At 31.4% G+C, this 17,671-nt stretch overlaps 2 non-coding genes across 2 annotated transcripts; both read left to right on the top strand.

Moving 5' to 3' along the window:
- The first annotated feature begins 1,393 nt into the window (after window positions 1-1,393).
- Window positions 1,394-1,497, top strand: LOC148572078 (small nucleolar RNA R71). The gene has a single exon (XR_015908830.1). It is a non-coding gene; the product is annotated as a small nucleolar RNA R71 (small nucleolar RNA).
- A 15,632-nt stretch (window positions 1,498-17,129) lies between these two features.
- LOC148572077 (small nucleolar RNA R71) lies at window positions 17,130-17,235 on the top strand. Its single transcript, XR_015908927.1, has one exon. It is a non-coding gene; the product is annotated as a small nucleolar RNA R71 (small nucleolar RNA).
- Window positions 17,236-17,671: the final 436 nt, after the last annotated feature.

The raw sequence follows: 17,671 nt of genomic DNA, 5'->3' as shown, positions 1-17,671 counted from the left end.
ATCTTCATCCTTCCCAGTGTCTAGGATTATGAAATCAGCAGGGATGTACAGGCCTTCAACCTTTACCAAGACATCCTCTACAAGTTCATAAGCCTGTTTCCTTGAATTGTCTGCCATCTCTAGTGAGATTCTTGTAGCTTGCACCTCAAAGATCCCTAGTTTCTCCATTACAGAGAGGGGCATGAGGTTTATCCCTGACCCCAGGTCACACAGAGCCTTCTCAAAGGTCATGGTGCCTATGGTACAAGGTATTAAAAACTTTCCAGGATCCTGTTTCTTCTGAGGTAGTTTCAGTTGAACCAGATCATTTAGTTTATTGATGAGCAATGGGGGTTCATCCTCCCAAGTCTCATTACCAAATAACTTGGCATTCAGCTTCATGATTGCTCCTAGATACTGAGCAACTTGCTCTTCAACAATATCTTCATTCTCTTCAGAGGAAGAATACTCATTAGAGCTCATGAATGGTAACAGTAAGTTCAGTGGAATCTCTATGGTCTCTATATGAGCCTCAGATTTCTTGGGTTCCTCAATAGAGAACTCCTTAGTGGCCAGTGGACGTCCATTGAGGTCTTCCTCAGTGGAAATCACTGCCTTTCCCTCCTCTACAGGTTTGGTCATGTTGGTTATATTTATGGCCTTGCACTCTCTTTTTGGATTCTCTTCTGTATTACTTGGGAGAGTACTAGGAGGGAGTTCAGTAACTCTTTTACTCAGCTGACCCACTTGTGCCTCCAAATTTCTAATGGAGGACTTTGCTTCAGTCATAAAACTGAGAGTGGTCTTAGATAGATCAGAGACTATAGTTGCTAAGTCAGAGTAGCTCTGCTTAGAATTCTCTATCTGTTGCTGAGAAGATGATGGAAAAGGTTTGCTATTGCCAAACCTATTTCTCCCACCATTATTGTTACTGAAGCCTTGATTAGGCTTCTGTTGATCCTTCCATGAGAAATTTGGATGATTCCTCCATGAAGGAATATAGGTGTTTCCATAGGATTCTCCCATGTAATTCACCTCTTCCATTGCAGGATTCTCAGGGTCATAGCCTTCTTTTTCAGAGGAAGCTTCCTTAGTACTGCCTGTTGCAGCTTGCATTCTAGACAGACTCTGAGAAATCATATTGACTTGCTGAGTCAATATTTTGTTTTGAGCCAATATTACATTCAAAGTATCAATCTCAAGAACTCCTTTCTTCTGAGTTGTCCCATTATTCACAGGATTCCTTTCAGAAGTGTACATGAACTGGTTATTTGCAACCATTTCAATGAGTTCCTGGGCTTCTGCAGGCGTCTTCTTCAGATGAAGAGATCCTCCAGTAGAGTGGTCCAATGACATCTTGGACAATTCAGACAGACCATTATAGAATATACGTATGATACTCCATTCTGAAAACATGTCAGAAGGACACCTTCTGATCAATTGCTTGTATCTTTCCCAAGCTTCATAGAGGGATTCACCTTCCTTCTGTTTGAAGGTTTGAACTTCCACACTAAGCTTGCTCAACTTCTGAGGTGGAAAGAATTTAGCCAAGAAAGCATTGACCAACTTTTCCCAAGAGTTCGGGCTATCTTTAGGTTGTGAGTCTAACCATGTCCTAGCTCTGTCTCTTACAGCAAAGGGAAAAAGCATAAGTCTGTAGACCTCAGGATTAACCCCATTGGTCTTAACAGTGTCACAGATTTGTAAGAATTCAGCTAAGAACTGATAAGGATCTTCCAATGGAAGTCCATGAAACTTGCAATTCTGCTGCATCAGAGAAACTAATTGAGGCTTAAGCTCAAAGTTGTTTGCTCCAATTACAAGAATTGAGATGCTCCTTCCACAGAAGTCAGAAGAGGGTGCAATAAAGTCACCAAGCATCTTCCTTGCATCTCCACCATTGTTGTTGGGTTCGGTCATCTCTTCTTCCTTTTCAAAAAATTATGTCAGGTCCTCTCCAGAGTGTTGTGCTTTAGCTTCTCTTAGCTTCCTTTTTAGAGTCCTTTCAGGTTCCGGATCAGCTTCAACAAGAATGTTCTTATCCTTGCTCCTGCTCATATGAAAAAGAAGAGAACAGAAAAGAATAGGAATCCTCTATGTCACAGTATAGAGATTCCTTTATGTGAGTAGAAGAATAAGAGTAGAATGAAGAAGAGAGAAGATGAAAAATTCGAACACAGAGAGGGAGAGAGGGTTCGAATTATAAGAAGAAGAAAAGTGTTAGTAAATAAATAAATAAATAAATAAATAAATAAATAGAAAGAGATGAGAGAGAGAGAGAGAGAATTCGAATTTTAAATTAAAATAAAAGAAAAATATTTTAGTTTTTATTTTAATTATTGGTTAGTATTCGCAATTTAAAAAGAGAAATAAAATGAAATTAATTGAAATTTAAATAAATTGATTACTTAAAAAGATTTTTGAAAATGTTGTTAGTTAGTTTTCAAAATTAATGAGAGAGAAAAGTAGTTAGGTGATTTTGAAAAAGATAAGAAATAGTAAACTTTTAAAATCAAACAAAAAAGTCAAGTGATTAATTGAAAAAAATTTTTAAACTCAATTTTGAAAAGGTAAGAAGTTAGAAAGGGATTTTGAAATTAAATTTTTGAAAAAGATATGATTGAAATTTATTTTGAAAAGGGTTTGAAAAGGAAATTAAAAAGATTTTATTTTTGAAAATTAAAGTTGATTACTTGACTAACAAGAAACTAAAAGATATGATTCTAGAATTTAAAGATTGATCCTTTCTTAATAGGCAAGTAACAACTTGAAATTTTTGAATCAAAATATTAATTGTTAGCATTAATTTCGAAAATATGAACTAAAATGAAGAAAAAGATTTTGAAAATTGATTTTGAAAATTGATTTTGAAAATTTTTCAAAAATAATAAAAAATGAAAAAGATTTTATTTTTGAAAAAGATTTAAAAAAGATAGAATTTTTAATTTGAAATTTTGACTTGAATAACAAGAAACAACTAAATTTTAAAACTTTTGACTAAATCAATTCAAAATTTCGAAATTTATGAGTAAAATGAGGGAAAGATATTATTTTTTATTTTTGAATTTTTAATGAGGAAAGAGAAAAAAACAAAAATGAAACAAAACATAAAAATTTAAGATTAAAACAAAAATTGCATACAAGAACACTTTGAATGTCAGGATGAACACCAAGAATACTTTGAAGATCATGATGAACATCAAGAACATATTTTTGAAAATTTTTAAGAAAAGAAAAACATGCAAGACACCAAACTTAAAAATTTTTAAACTTTAGACACTAATAATTCTAAAATGCATATGAAAAACAAGAAAAGACACAAAACAAGAAAATTTAAAGATCAAATAAAGAAAATCATCAAGAACAATTTGAAGATTAATGAAGAACACAATGCATGTATTTTTCAAAAATTAAAGCAAAATTAAAAAGATGTAATTGACACCAAACTTAAAATTTGACACTAGACTTAAACAAGAAACACAAAATTTTTTTGTTTTTATGATTTTATTAATTTTTTTTGTAATTTTTTGAAAATTAATTTGGAAAAAGAAAATAAAGAAATTCAAAATTTTTAATAAGAATTTCAGGAATCATGCAATGTTAGTCTAAAGCTTCGGTCCAAAAATTTAGACATGGCTAAATAGCCAGCCAAGCTTTATGTGAAAGCTTCAGTCCAAAAGGTTAGACATGGCCAATGGCCAGCCAAGCTTCAGCAGAGCATTACGTACAACAGCCAAATTGATGGGAATCAAAAGGCTCCTGCAATGATAAGTGGAAGTCTCGGTCCAAAAAAAAAATTAGACATGGCTTGACAGCCAGCCAGACTTCAACAGATCATGATGAAACTCTAGACTTCATTCTTAAAAATTCTGAAGAACAAAATAAAATTTTTGTATATATATATATTTTTGAATTTTTTGAAAATAAAAAGCTTAAAAATAAAATAAAATTACCTAATTTGAGCAACAAGATGAACCGTCAGTTGTCCAAACTCGAACAATCCCCGGCAATGGCGCCAAAAACTTGGTACGCGAAATTGTAATTGTTCGTTCCATGGCTACAGCGCCAAAAACTTGGTGTGGGAAAACGTGATCTCAAGACTTCTTACACAAACCCGCGTAACTAACCAGCAAGTGCACTGGGTCGTCCAAGTAATAAACCTTACGTGAGTAAGGGTCGATCCCACGGAGATTGTCGGCTTGAAGCAAGCTATGGTCATCCTTGTAAATCTCAGTCAGGAGGATTCAATTGGTTATAAGGTTTTGATAATTAAAATATAAATAAAACAGAAAATAAGATAAAGATACTTATGTAATTCATTGGTGGGAATTTCAGATAAGCGTCTAGAGATGCTTTGTTGCTTCTGAACTTCTGCTTTCCTACTGCCTTCTTCCAACCATGCGTTACCTCCTTCCATGGCAAGCTGTAAGATCCTCTCGGATGAAAACAAATCCATATGTGCTGTCACCGCACGGCTAATCATCTGTCGGTTCCCGCTAGCGTCAGAATAGGACCATTGTCCTTTTGCACACTGTCACTACGCCCAACATTCGCAAGTTTGAAGCTCGTCACAGTCATCCCTTTCCAGATCCTACTCAGAATACCACAGACAAGGTTTAGACTTTTTGGATCTCAGGAATGCTGCTAATGGTTCTAGCCTATACCAGGAAGATACTAATCTCACGAACTCGGTCCGTGTATTAGATATCCAAGAGAGTATACTCCAGCTGTCATCCAATGACTACGTTGAACATCATGTAGATCGCTTTGTGGTTGTCAGGCACGCGATCTTGGCTAAGCAAGTAACGAAGATTGGGTGATTGTCACGGGTCACCCCTTCATTCTGACTTAACTGAATTAAGAACAAGAGTATATCTTGGAGAAGAAGTAGGCGTGAATTGAAGAAAAAATAGTAGTAATTGTATTAATTCATGAAGAACAGCAAAGCTCCACACCTTAATCTATGGGGTGTAGAAACTCCACCGTAGAAAATACATAAGTGAAAAAGGTCTAGGCATGGCCGTGAGGCCAGCCTCCAATGTCTCAGGACTAAAGGTTCTAAAGATCAAAGTGATCAGAAGATATTCAAAAGATCAAAAAGACTTAAAATAAATCTCTAAAAATAGTTTTTATACTAAACTAGTAGCCTAGGGTTACAGAAAATGAGTAACTAAGTACAGATAGTGCAGAAATCCACTTCTAGAGCCCACTTGGTGTGTGCTTGGGCTGAGCATTGAAGCTTTTTTGTGCATAGGCTGTTTCTGGAGTTAAACGCCAGCTTTGGTGTCAGTTTGGGTGTTTAACTCCAATTCTAGTGCCAGTTTGGGTGTTTTACGCCAAGATGTCTTAGGCTGTCTTTGAATGCCAGTTTGGGCCATCAAATCTCAGGCAAAGTATGAACTATTATATATTGTTGGAAAGCCTAGGATGTCTACTTTCCAACGCAATTGAGAGCGCACCAATTAGGTCTCTGTAACTCCAAAAAATCTACTTCGAGTGCAGGGAGGTCAGAATCCAACAGCATCTACAGTCCTTTTTCAGCCTCTGAATCAGATTTTTGCTCAGGTCCTCAATTTCAGCCAGAAAATATCTAAAATCACAGAAAAATACACAAACTCATAGTAAAGTCCAGAAATGTAATTTTTGAATAAAAACTAATAAAAATATAATAAAAAGTAATTAAAACATACTAAAAACTATGTAAAAATAATGCCAAAAAGGGTATAAATTATCCGCTCATCAGAGACCTAATTGAAAAGAAAAAAATTATAGGGACTTAATTAAAAATTCTATGAAACTATAGTGACTGACAGAATAATTAAATCTTGTTACCACACCATTGTTAAATACGGCTTATTTCTGTGTACTCATATGTACTCTTAGGTAGCGTTTGTTTTGAGGTACTGGAATAGAGACTTGGAGACTGAGACTCAGTGTCATGTTTGTTGGTTCAGAGAGACTGGTACTAAAGTTTCTGTCTCTGTCTCCAAAATTTCAGTATTTCATTACCTCCAAAAAATGGAGACACAGGGGCCTGAAATTCTTAGAGACGAAAAATGAAACTTTAATAACATTTTATATCTAAAATACCCTCATTTTAATTAATTAATTCTAATTTTACCCTTTGTGCAAATTAAATTAGAGTTTCATTCTTGTTTCAATTTTTGTCTCCCACTTTGTACCAAACAGAATACTAAGATTTATTTCAGTCTCTTTCTCTTAGTTTCTGATTCTCAGTCTTAGTCTTTTAGTCTCTGTCTCTCCACCAATCACTACCTTAGAGATGATGATAATGGCTTAGAAATTTGAGTTTCGTTCTCAACCAATTATTTATAGAGAATTCGAAGTGAAGATTGCCAGAAGTGCAGCGATCCTTATAAAATTAATAAGGTTTGCTGGGGGTGTGAGGTGAACTCATCGTAAACAAAAAAATGCATTCCAAAAATTAAAGTCCGTTTAATATTTTGGAAAAAATAATAATTTTTTTAATTTATAGTAAAAAGATATCCAATAAATATATCTTTGGGACTAGTATGAAAATGACAAACAAATTTAAAACTACTAATATTGATACCTCTATATTAAATAAAGGCCTTCTTCTTAGAAAGGCCTTGTGTCTTTAGTAATTGTCGTGCTATTTTAAGTTTGAGATCCGAATTTGTAAGCCCTTGATTGTTTATTAAAAGATTTGGTATGCCTCAATATAAATATAGAGAAAATAATTTAACTAAATATTCAAAAATTACACTTTTATTGAAATGGGGAGAAATTCAGTAAATCATTCAGCACTCAACAATCTTATAGCTACTAATGTATTTTTAAAAAAATGAATTTGCTATGGTCCAACAATCACAGCTCATAACTAAATCAAATTTTCTTAAAGGCATATCTTTTTCTTTTGGGATGGTCTTTAAATGCACATTTCTTAAGCAAGAGAAAACATAAAAACATAAATATTTAGTTGAATTCCACTAAAAAGACAATGAGGAATTTTGATAATGAGTTTAAAATTTGGTCTAATACAAAGAAAAAATTCAAACAATTATTTCAAAAATTAACCATCCCAACCCTAATTTTTCATTAGAATTTACTTAAATACTCTCTTTCCTTCTCCAACCGTCTGCTACCCTATCCTCATCAATCATCCCACCTCTTCAGTGTTAGAAGTTCTCTCATCGGCCATCAAACAACCATCTACGTAGTTATTAAATTAATCATCCAACTACCTAGTGAAATGACCATCTTGCATTTTTAATTGTATATACTTAAACTGAATCAAACAAAATAACCATTTAATAAAGAATTAAAATAACCATCTATATACATAGTAAATTGAACATCCAACATCTAAATTTGTCAATCTTCAACCCACTCGAAACTAAAATATTGACATGAATATGCTTGCTGATTGTGATATGTTCCCTACAATACTTCTATGGAAGACTTTGACTTTTGATCTTCCTTCCCTGCAGGGAAAGGCTTACGTCACTCAGATGGGAAGGTGTAGGGCTTGTTTGGTTTGAGAAAAAATAGTTCTTAATAGCAAGCATAGAAGGTTGTTGGCGGCGAAGCAAGCAAATGTCTCATTTTGTTCATTGGCACGACACCAACTTCATTGTCGTTCAGATAACTGTTATCATGAAGATGACAAATGCCAAGTCGGAGAGGAGAACCCACACGGATACCAGGGGGCTCTTGTTGCCGCCACTGCCATCGGCCTTTTCGGCGAATGCTATGGTGAAGGCGAGGAGGATCAGGCCGTGACGTTGTTGAAGGCGGCGGCGGCCATGGCGGTCTTGAGCTGTCCGACAAATGCAAGTACACGAAGGGGTGTCTTCGTCGAACATTTTCGGACAGCTGGGTGGCATCGGGTTGCGTTCTAGGCAGCAGACAATGGTGACCTTTGCGGCGTCAGTTTGGAGAGAGTGGAAGAGACTACTGGAGAGGAAGAAACTGCAGCACGTTCTTCGAACGCGCAAAATAGAAGAATACGTAACTTCCCATAAACAAATCCTTATGTTTTTAAAATTTAAAATATGAAATTATTAGGAATTAATTAAATTAATTATTAACTTATTATAATTTCAATTTTATCCTTATTGTACACATTGTATACTAAATCCATTGTTTTCCTATACTTTCTCTATTTGAATACTTTCTCTATTTAGTATTATATATGTATCACGAATACTTGTTTCAGTGTCTAACACTAATTGAGCAAGACAAACTAGAACCAAATATGTCTAAAATGAGAACAATAACTATGTGCTTATTGGATGTGTCACGTCTATATAGACCATTAGATTTTATTAAATAAAAATCAAAGGTTAATATAAAAGAAGAGCATTGATGGACTCTAATAAATAAATAATATCCTAGTACATAAATAAATATATTAAATGACAATACTTTAGTACACAATATTTTAAATGGCAACAGAATCTTTTATTCTTAAATAATTAAATATAAAATATATAAATACAAAATATATGAGTATTTTTTATTCATTAAGATTAATTATTAGCAATAAATTTTTATAATATTAAAAAATTATATTAAAATAATATTTTAAACTGTAATATAAAATATAAAATAATTAAAATTTTATTTTATATTGACAAATAATTAGATTATTATATTTAAAATTTATTAACTAACTATTTTGTTAAAGATATTATTATATAATATAATTTTTCATCAAAATATTTTAAAAATATGATTTATTTAAAATATTATATATTAGTTTTTTTTTAATCTTTTTAAAAATAGAATAAATAATATAATTCTAAATACATGCCTATCACATTATATATTTACTTATATTAGTAAGATCTAAACTAATTACGTAATTAAAAATATAAAACATATAAATACAAAAATATAAATAGTTTTTATTCATTAAAATTAATTATTATGCAAAAAATTTTCTATAATATTAAAAAATTATATTAAAATAATATTTTAAATTGTAACAAAAAATATAAAATAATTAAATTTTATTTTATATTACTTGATAAATATTTAGATTATTATATTCAATACTTATGAACTAACTATTTTTGTTAAAAATATCATTATATAATATAATTTTATATCAAATATTTGTCAAAATATAGTTTATTTAAAATATTATATATAATACATAAAAATATTATTTTTTTAACTTTTTTTTAGAAAAATTGAATAAATAATATGTATTAACTACGTAAATGTATTATATGTGTGTATGTAATAGTAACTGATATAGGATTATTATATATTTTTTTATTCTTTAGATTTTCTAATATATATGCTATCACATGGTTCTCTCCTCTAGTCTTTTTTATTCATATTTATTTTATGGTAATATTAAGTAGATAATAATTTAAAATTATTTTTTAAATTTAACATTTGTAGTTTTATATATATAATATTTATAATTATATTTTTATAATAAGATCATTTTTTTATCTTTCTAGTTAAATTTTTTATTCTCTAACTGAACCAAACTATATATATACAAATGTCTTTCACAAAATATTTTTTATCATATATAATTTATTAAAAATATATTTTGTTAAATCTAAGAGTAAAATATATAATTTTTTAGTTTTAATGTAACAAATTTAATATGTTATCTAATTTTAATATTATTATAATTATTTAATATATAAAAAAATTAATATATATATATATATATAATCACATATTTCATTATAAAAAAGTGGAAGTTTTTCGTTCCAAAAAATATAAAATAGATAAATATAAAAAATATAAGTTTTTTTTTATTTATTGGGATTAATTATTATATAAGAAAATTATTATAATATTAAAAAATTATATTAAAATGATATTTTTAAACTACAATATAAAAATATAAAATAATTAAAGTTTATTTTATATTACTTGATAAATAATTATATTATTATATTTAAACTTTATTAATTAATTATTTCGTTAAATATATTATTATATAATATACTTTTTTATCAAAATATTTGTAAAAATAAAATTTATTTAAAAAATTATATATAATACATAAAAATATTAACTTTTTTTGTTTTTCAAATTTTTTTGAAAAAACTAAATAAATAATATAATTTATTTTTTCCAATTCTTTTAGACAAATCCATATATATAGGTATAATTGTATATAATAACTGATCTGTATTTTAATTTAGATAGTATATAGTATATATATTATTTTGGGAAAGCTATAAAAGAAAATAATGTATTTTTTTATTATATTTTTGCAATAGCTTGACTTTGTATACAATTTTAATATTTTTAATTGCGTAAGTTTGATTAGTTTAAGTCTTATTTTAAATAAATTATATTTTTAAAATATTTTGATAAAAAATTATATTATATAATAATATCTTTAACAAAAGTAGTTAGTTAATAAATTTTGAATATAATAATCTAATTATTTGTCAAGTAATATAAAATAAAATTTTAATTATTTTATACTTTTATGTTATAATTTAAAATATTATTTTAATATAAATTTTTAATATTATAAAAAAATTTGCATAATAATTAATTTTAATGAATAAAAGATACTCATATATTTTGTATTTATATATTTTATATTTAATTATTTAAGAATAAAGAATTTTATTGTCATTTAAAGTATTGTGTATTAAAGTAATACCGTTTACAACATTTGTTTATGTATTAGGATATTTTGTATTTATTAGAGTCCATTAATATTATTTTTTTATATTAGTCTTTAATTTTTATCTAATAAAATCTAATTATCTATAAAAAAAATGTGACTACTTCAATAAACACATAATTAATGTGTTCATTTTAGACATGAATATTTAGTACTATAAGTGTTTCACAAATACTTATTTTAGTGTCTAAAACTAATTGAGCAATACAAACTGAACCAATAAATCATAAAAATGTATATATAATTAATCATACACAAATGAAATAAATTAAATTGATTAGCTGAACCAATATTGACTATTTCTAATCAACCATTAAAAAACAATCATCATGATCATCATCATCCTCATAATAACAATGATGCAAAACTTAGAAAAAAAAAAAAAAAAAAAAACAATGGATCCATTATTCAATAGCTCGTAACTAACTTGAGAAAGATTAATATAAAAAACATGAGTTTCTTTCTCTGTAGCAGCTGCTACCATCTTGGCTTTATTTAGTAATTCATCATGTCTGCCTTTAAACTCACATGCTACTTTGTTAATTAGCAAATCCATCCCCATTTAATCTATTTTCAATGTTTGAAGGTGTTCTCTTTCTGCTTCTATTATAACCAACATAAATTCTATCCAAAACATGTGCTACCAATTAAGAAATAAAATATCGTAATTCAACATCTTTTATTTATCATGTCAATATATTTTTACTTTAAAGGTCCGCCATTAAAAATTCAATGCAACATAAATATAATGAGAATAAATAGAATAAAATAAAAATATAATACAAAAATATTATATATACATTAAAATTAGTCACTAATATAAAATACACATTAAAATATAAAATATACATTAAAAATAAATTAAACTATATTTATATTTATACACAAATATTTAGTAATTAATTTTGGTATACAAATAATATTTTTTATTATCATAATATAAAAAAGATGATTTTTATGTTTCCACTCTAAAATCAAGAGAAAAAAAAATCAAATTTAATAAGATATTAAAATAAGAATAAAAGAACTAAGAAAATTTTGAAACAGGATTGTCAAACGGAATAGAGCAATTGGAGCCTCAAGAGGACTCGAGAAGTCTGGTGGAGTTTGTGTGTATAAGGCAAGGAAAAATGGATTGCCATTCTGAAATAAGGGTCATCATTCTGATGCTGACTATATAATTGTGGCATGAGGCTTATCATCAATTGAGTCAAGTGTTTGTCAGACTAATGACAGAAATCTCATCTATGGCAAACATGCACGTAGACATTTGTTAGGATTTTTTAGGTTTCTTTTCTATGTGGAGAAAAAAAAAATGTTAGTATTTACACCCATAGATAGTTGAAGTTATTGAGGATGTGATAGGATTGCAAAGAGAGGTATCATTTTTGTCAAAAACACACGCATTAAGAGAGAAAAAGAAGAGAGAACACTATTCATATTTTTAGTAGAATAGCAGATTTTGAGCATTCGTTTCTCAGTCGTTCACCGTTGGATCGGTGTAAATTTTGGACTATATATTTACTTCATTTTGTTCTTCATTCTAAGGTGGAGATTTTGATTGGAGGTCTGCAATTGGAGAAATTGAACTCAGACAGAGGCTCTATTTTGTGGTATCTTAATCTTCTTTGTTCTTATTTATGAGCTTTGAAACTTGGGTGATTTGGCTTGTTGTATGCATATTTTTGCAGTAATTTATAACTCTCTTGTACCCTATTTTTTTTTTAATCATAGTGAAACTATTTTCTGGTCTTGGTGATTCGTGATTTTTACTTCTCACATTAAGGAGGTTTTTCATGTTACAAATCTTGGTGTGTTAGCTTGCCTCTATTTTCTAGTTTATGTGATTTTTTCACTACTATTAGGTATTATTATGCTTCCATTATTACTTGTTGTGAGTGGGTATTATTATTTCTGTTATTCTTGTAAATAGAAAATTGTGTATTTTATTCCTATCATTTGAAATTAGAGCTCAGTTTTGAGCATTTGGTTATAACTTATTTGAAAGATGGATAGGCAAATAATTCAACTAGGATGATAAGTTTGAATGGAACTAATTACCATCTATGGAAGGGCAAAATAAAGGATTTATTGTTTGTCAAAAATCTATATTTATCCGTATTTTCTACACAGAAATCAGAGTCTAAAATAGATGAAGAATGAGAGTTTGAACACCAACAAGTTTGTGATTTTATTAGGTAATGCGTGGATAATAATATTTACAACCATGTTCCTAATGAGACTCATCCTAGAACTTTGTGGAATCAAATTGAATCCTTGTATGCTTCCAAATTTGACAATAATAAATTGTACTTATTGAATATATTGATGAATTTGAGATAAATGAGGGATCACAAGTATTATATCACTTGAATGAATTTTAAGGGGTTATTGATCAGTTGTCAAGCATGGGAATCAAGTTTGAAGATGAGGTTCAAGGATTGTGGTTGCTAAATACTCTACCAGATTCTTAGGAGACATTTCGTATCTCTCTTACTAATTCTGCTCCGAATGGTAAAGTGAGCATGCAACTTGTTAAAGGTGGCATTTTAAATGAAGAGATGAGAAGGAAGACACAGAGTTCTTCGTCACAGTCTGAAATGTTAGTCACTGAAAATAGAGGAGAAATCAGAGCAGAGGTCAAAAGGGTATAGGTAAAAGTAGAAATAAATCCAAGTTAAGATACAAGAATGTTGAGTGTCATTATTGTCATAAAATGGATCACGTCCAAAAATATTACTTTCTTTAGAAAAAGGAGAACAAAGATAAGCAAGAAACGAAGGATGATGGAAGTAATACTTGTATATATGCTATTTCAGATGATATTCTCATTGTTGACAATGCTGATTATGAGTACAAGGTCAATCTTCTTTCTGATGACGAGTTCAGCTGAGTAATTGATAGTGGCACCTCAATACATGTTACACCGAGAAGGAATTCTTCACTTTTTATACTCGGGCAATTTTGGAGTGCTTAATATGGATAATGATGGCTTGGTCAAGGTGATTGGTGTAGGAGATGTTTGTCTTGAGACTAATATGGGAATGAAGTTGCTACTTATTGCTTGTCCTCAAGCAACCAAAACTAATATAGGCTTAGGATGTGAATTTGCAGGAGAAGTGAGTGTTCAATTAAGCTCATGTCTCTTCTTAAAGTGGGGTTTATACATTAAAATCTTAAATAGTTTTGGCATCTCACTATCCTTTGAATCTTAGGAATGTCACTGTCATTCGGAATTAGAATTCAAATAATATTATGAATTCTCTGACCTTTTGACTTCGGATTAATCCTTGAACACAGAAAATTTTATTTTATTCTTTTTTTTTTCGTGCTTTGCACCTTGAGCCTAGCTGTGATTTTAAATGTTTTGTCTCAAGCTTTACTTGACACAAAAACACCACAACCACTTGACTGGGGAACTCTCTTTTAGTTCAGATTCTTCTTTCAATTACTCCCAGACAGTGGTGCTCAAAACCTTTGGCATACTCTGTTAAATGCACTTGATCTCGACTCTTAGTGCTCTATCTCAAGGATTACTTGACACATACACACCACAAGCATATGGCTAGGAAAACAACTCTTTGAACTTTTAATCATATTTGACCTTCCTAGCCATTGATGCTCATAGCCTTGGACCTTGTTTTTATTTTTCTTTTGCTGTTTCTTTTGCTTCAAGGATTAAGCTTTTGTTTAATTAAGAGAATTCATAATAGTTCTCTAAATTCCTATTCCTTATGCACCAACATCCTTTGATTCAAATTCAACTATGTACTGTTCATATCATGCATTCAGAATCACAAATAATACTACCACATTGAAGTAAATAAGACTACTCTTAAATATAAACTCAATTTCTCGTGCAATACATCATTTTTTTCTTTTCTTTTGAATTCAAGCTCAGTGAGCGATACATGAGACAACTTTTTTAAACTAAAAGAAAATAACAGAATTAAAATAGCAAATCAAACTAGAACCTAGGAATTGAAATAACAAAGGATCATGCAGAAACCAAGTAAAATAGCAGAAAACAGGAATATAACATAATAAGAACGGGAGAAAATATAGAATGAAAGGCACTCAATCACCTCAGTTATCCTAGTGGCCATCTCATTCTTTAGGCTGTGCTCCTCCGTGAAGATGATTCGCCTCCCTTTGGTACCATTAAAATAAACAGAAAAGCCACAAGTGAAGCGACAACACCAAACTTAAAAGTTTGCTTGTCCCCAAGCAGAGAAATCTCCAAGGTGTCAAAAATTCCTTTTAATTGCTCCTGTTCCTATTCTAACCACTCTGCATGACCAAAATATACGTAAAACAAAGAAAAAATGGTAGAAACTCAAACAAAACTAATAAAATTAAAAATAAGAAAAATCAAAATAAAAAATCAAACTTAAGGATACGAAAACATCGGGTTGCCTCCCGACAAGCGCTTCTTTACCGTCACTAGCTTGACGGTCAGCTCCTCTAAGGAGGAGGATCATAGGGGTTCAGCTCTTCACCCCTCATTGTGAACTTATTTCCTGTGCTTTCATGGATCAACTCTATATGCTCAAGAGACAAGATCCTATTCACTGTATGAGGCAGGATTGGGCATGTAGTGAATACAACCTCCATTCCTAGGGAGAAGTCTTTAGTGGGAATATTTTTGTTTCTCCATCCCCTGGGTACTTTCTTCTTTTTGGGAGCCTCCTTCTTGGTGGATGATGCATTCTCGACACCAAACTTAGGTTTGATGTTAGGAGGAATTTTATTGATTGTCACCAAAGGAGGTTTGAGCTGCAAATTTTGTTGTGCATCATCAGGGGGTTCTTGAAGGTTTGGATTAATAAGCTCAGTCTGCATGTACCTCTCCTCTTCACCTGCTGAATGCATATCTTTGAAGACATGAAAGACTAGTTGCTCATTATGCACTCTAAATACTAATTCACCCACTTCTACATCAATTAGAGCTCTCCCAGTGACTAGAAAAAGTCTTCCTAGGATTATAGAGGCATTCTCATCCTCCCCCGTATCAAGAATCACAAATCTGCTGGGAGGAAGAACTTACCCACTTTGACCAAGATATTCTCCACTAATCCTTATGCAGGCTTTATAGATTTGTCTGCCATCTGTAATGCTATCCTTGTGGGTTGTGCCTCTTGGATTTGCAACTTCTTCATCACAAACAAGGCAATTAAATTGATGCTTGCTCCCAGATCACATAACACTTTCTCAAAGGTTGTGTTTCCAATGGTGCATGGAATTTGAAAGCTCCCTGGATCTGGCATCTTCCTTTGAAAGTTATTCTGAATGATGGAACTACATTCCTTAGTCAGGACCACTGTCTCATCTCCCTTTAAAGGCTTCTTCTTTGACAACAGCTCCTTCATGAACTTGACATAGAGAGGCATTTTCTCCAAAACCTCAGTAAAAGGAATATTGATTTGTAACTTTCTGAAGACTTCCAAGAACTTTAAAAATTGCTTGTCCTTGGTCTCCTTTCGAAGTCTCTGAGGATATAGCATTTTAGGCTTGTACCCAGGCGCCTTAGGCAATGTAGGATGAGTGTCAAGAGAGACTAGTAATGGATTATCTGCACGCCTAGGAGGGGCGTGTTCCACCTCCTCTTTCTTCACCTCTGGAGCTTCTTTTTCAACTGGCTCCTCATTAACTTGTACTTCCATACTTGCCACTTATCCACTTATCAAGGTGATAGCCTTGTATTCCTCTCTTTGATTTGGAATTGTGTTACCAGGAAGGCTATTAGTGGTCCTCTAATCAATTTTATTAACTTTTTGTGGCTAATTAACTCATCTGAACCCCCAAGTTTTTTATTGATACTTTAGTTTCCTGTATAAAGCTTGCCATTAGTGCTTCCAAAAGAGTGTTCTTCTGAAACTGAGGAGTTGCTTGCTGAGATGACTGAAACTGGTGGTTATTGAAATTGTTCTGATGGAAACCACCCTGAGAATTATTATTAAAATTCTGTGGCCTCTGAGGTTGCTCTATCCACCCTAAATTTGGGTGATTTCTCCACCCCTGATTGTAGGTCTTAGCATATGGATCATTATTGGGGTTTCTAGGAGCATTCCCCATGTAATTGACCTGTTCAGAAGAAGATTGAGCATAATCATAATTCTCACCTTGCATAGAGCTACCAGTCATGTCATAAGGAGCCGCTTGAGGTGCATTCTGAGTATTAACAGCTGAAACCTGCATCTCACTCAATTGTTGAGTAATCAAATTCATCTGCTGAGACAAAATTTTGTTCTGAGCAAGGAGAGCATTCAAAGCCTCTACTTCCAAAATGCCTTTCTTCTAAGGGGTTCCAAAGTTCACATAATTCCTGTTAGATGAGTATAAATACCGGTTGTTAGCAACCAATTCAATAAGCTAAGTAGTCTCCTCTAGTGTCTTCTTTATGTGCAGTGAACCACCTGCAGAATTATCCAAACACATTTTGGGCATTTCACACAAGCCCTCATAAAAGATATCCAGCTGAGTCCATTTAGAAAACATATCCGGAGGGCATTGCCTGGTCAGTATCTTGAATCTCTCCCAGAATTCATAAAGGGTCTCACCATCTTTCTGTTTGAAGGTCTGAACATCCACCCTTAGCTAAGTCAGCTTTTATGGTGGGAAAAATTTAGTCAAAAATCCAGTGACCACTTTATCCCAAGTATCCAGACTCTCTTTGGGTTGAGAATCTAATCACAGCTTTGCTCTATTCCTCACAGCAAATGAGAAGAGCATGAATTTGTATACCTCAGGATTCACTCCATTGGTCTTCACAGTATCACAAATCTGCAAGAAATTAGAAATAAACTGATTTGGATATTCCTGAGGGAGTCCATGATACTGACAGTTTTTGTTGCACAAGAGTGACCAACATTGAGCTTGCGGAATTTAAAACCCACAAACTAACCGGCAAGTGCACCGGGTCGTACCAAGTAGTACCTCAAGTGAATGAGGGTCGATCCCATGAGGATTGATGGACTAAGGAACAATGATTGAGTGATTTACTTAGTTAGACAAACAGAAATTGGTATTTTGAGA

The sequence above is a fragment of the Arachis ipaensis genome, chromosome B3 (genome assembly GCF_059453495.1).
Source record: "Arachis ipaensis isolate K30076 ecotype BB chromosome B3, ASM5945349v1, whole genome shotgun sequence".
NCBI classification, from domain to species: Eukaryota; Viridiplantae; Streptophyta; class Magnoliopsida; order Fabales; family Fabaceae; genus Arachis; species Arachis ipaensis.
This window is presented reverse-complemented; position numbering and strand designations above follow the sequence as displayed.